The sequence below is a fragment of the Papaver somniferum genome, chromosome 2 (assembly GCF_003573695.1).
Source record: "Papaver somniferum cultivar HN1 chromosome 2, ASM357369v1, whole genome shotgun sequence".
Classification (NCBI taxonomy): domain Eukaryota; kingdom Viridiplantae; phylum Streptophyta; class Magnoliopsida; order Ranunculales; family Papaveraceae; genus Papaver; species Papaver somniferum.
In genome coordinates, this window is record NC_039359.1 from 64,122,734 (window position 1) to 64,126,061 (window position 3,328).

Below are 3,328 nucleotides of genomic sequence, written 5' to 3' on the forward strand. Positions count from 1 at the left end.
GAACATTAAGCCACGATTTCCAAATATTGCATTCCTTAATTCATAATTTTTTTAGTTCATGAGTATGAGAATTATACTTAACCGATTTTTGAACTTAACCACTGTGTTCGCAAACCAGGTATGCAAACAACAGCTCCGGACCTTGGCCTTGTCCAGCCGTTTGCAAACCAGGTATGCAAACAATTGTCCCGGACCTAACTCAGGTGAAACCGTTCGCATACTAGGTACGCAAAAAGGTCCCGGACCTTTACATGTAAAACCGTTCGCATACTAGGTACGCAAACAAGGTTCCCGAACCTGAATCATAACAATACAGTTCGCATACTAGGTATGCATCTAGTGTTATATCCAGACATGGTTAATTCTTCTAAACTCCCATTTCAATCATTGAAACATCCTTAGAAAATGACAATAGCTTTCTTACACAAACTATTAGCTTCAAGTAATTTTCAAGTGATCAATGATCAATACGAAACTTTCCAAGTCGACATCAATTGATTGTCTCACACAAATCATGTAAGATGTTTCAAAGAAATTTTAACATGATCATCTTTTGACTCAATATTTAGTTTCCAACAAATAAATTTGTCTCAAACTAAACTCGTCAAGAATAATGATGAACATAGTTAAAGCAAAAAGATTCCAACACATATTTAGAGAAATAGATACGCGAGATAAACTCATCTCGAAATAGCAAATGTGTATAATGTAAAAGTTTATATAGCTATATGACTTAGTCTCATAGAAGATAAAATATAATAGACTTCTGAGTGATAGATAAGTTTTAGTCTCCACGTACCTTTTGTTGACGAAGTTCATCCAAGGTCTCCTCAGTGGATTTTTGTCTTTAATCGATAAACGCCGTGAAGTCTAAATCTCAAGTACACATTTTTTCCTAATCCGAGACATATCTATAAGTAAACTAGAAATCAAGTATATAGTTTTGATCAACTAAACTTGACAAACAAGCTTGAGATAGCAACGCTTGCGAGTTCCACCGAGCAGTGCTCTAACAATATCCCCATTTGTCAATTTTAGTGATAAAATCATAAAACTATTAACACATATGGATTAAAAAATAAACAAACTTTGTAGCTTCTCATCCATCATGATTGATTTCCTTGGTTCTTCAACATTCCTTGAATTCTTCGCTACTCCAAGTACTCCAGCGATTCTGAACGTGTTCAATTCAGCATCATTGTTGTTGAAGATCAGTCGACATAACAATAAGAAAACATATGTTCTCAATCATTGTTATACAATGTCATAGTATTATTACACAGAATCAAAGTCCGATTACATCACAACTTTGACAATAATACTATGGTGATATGTATTGCTCCCCCTTAGTCAATACTTCATCTCCAATGAAAACCACTTCCCCTTACATAATGATCCGTAAACCATATGTATGTAGTGTGAACTACCAAATAATTCTTCCACTTTTTGTCAATATAAATTGGTAAAGGTACTAAAATTACGGGATCATAAAGAAATTCTCAAAGAGATAATTCATGACTAAAAGAGAACATATCAACTTGTTTCGATGATTTCACATAGTCGAAACTTAGTGTATTCATCAAAGATTTTATAAAGATACTGTTAGAGCATTGGTCGGTCGAACTTGCAAGCAATATTGCTATCTCAAGCTTGTTGTCAAGTTTAGTTTCCAAAACTATAAGTATTGATTTCTAGTGTACCTATACTAACTCTCATATTATGATGGTAAGTGTAGTTCAGAATTAGACTCCACGGCATTCATCGATTGAAGACGAAGAACTACTAAGGGGATCTTGTGGGACTTCATCAACAAAAGGTATGTGGAGACTTGAAATCATCTATCACTCAAAAGTCTATCTACTATATATCATATTTGAGACAAAATTCGTATATCTATATAGACTTTGATTATACACATTTGATATTTCGAGCTGAGTTTAACTCGCTTACATATTTCTCGAAATATGTGTTGGTAAGCTTTCGCTTTAACCAAGTTCATCTTATATTCTTAACGAAAGTCAAAAGATGATCATGTGAAAATCGCCTGGTAACATCTTACATGATTTGTGTGAGACAGTCATTTGATGTAGACTCGGAATGTTTCGTATTGATCATTCGATCGCTTGAAAATTGCTTTGAAGGTAATAGTTTGTGTGAGACAGCTATTTTCGTCTTCTAAGAATGTTTCAATGATTGAAATGAGAGTTTAGAACAATTAACCATGATTACATATAGCACAGTATACGAACTTGTATGCTAACGGTTGCAAGTTATTCCCAGTCTGAGAACCATAGTATGCATACCCGTATGCATACTGGTTGGTTTAATGAAAGTCCACGAACTTAGTATGCATATCTGTATGCGTACTGGCGTAAAGTTCATGTTCCAAAATTCAACTGAGTTTGGAGGTATGCGTACGCGTTCGCATACTAGCGAACCCAAACTAAGTCCGACCACTTAGTTATGCATACCCGTTTGCATATTTGAGTAAGTTATGTTCTAAAATCGGTTTGTTCATGAACTAATACATTTATATATTAAGGAATGCAATCTTTTGCAAACCATGGCTATAATGTTCATGAATTGATTCGAGTGAATCAAAATCAACTATGCTTCAATTGTGTCTTGTATACTTCTATGAGAATATAAAAAATTGAACAACTCTAAAACTAGTTTCATTTGAGTCATTTGAACTAGTCATGGTTAAGACGAACAAGATTGATATGAAAGTGTTCATATGGCTAACCTCGGTTAACTATTGTTGAGCCAACAAGGTGTACACGTTTAGGTACGGTTACTCATATCTAAATGAAGTCACTTTTCATTTGCGTATAACAAACTAAGTTCGATCTAACGGTTTAAAGATATTAGCTTGAGTCTAATCAGGTTTTCATCTAACGGTGAATATTAAATGCTTTGTTACCAAGGTAATATTGATTGCAAATCCTTATTTGAAGACTATATAGGGGAGAACTCTAACAACTGGGAAACCTAATCCCCTCACATCCTGTGTGATATTAATTGCGACTAGAGTCGATTCTCCTTTAACCTTAGTTTTTTTTTTCCAAAACCATGTAGGTTAACGACTTGAAGACTTCATTGGGATTGTGAAGCCAGACCCAACTATTTTCAATGTAGTTGCGTGTTCTGTTATTGCTGTATTCTATCGTACTGAGTATTATCTTCTCTAAGATTTTCTCGAGAAGCCATACCCAACTATTTTCTTTGTAGTTGCGTGTTCTGTTCTTGCTGTATTCTATCGTATTAAGTATTATCGTATTGAGTATTATTGTGAGGTGATTGATATTACTAGGCTGTTCTTCGGGAA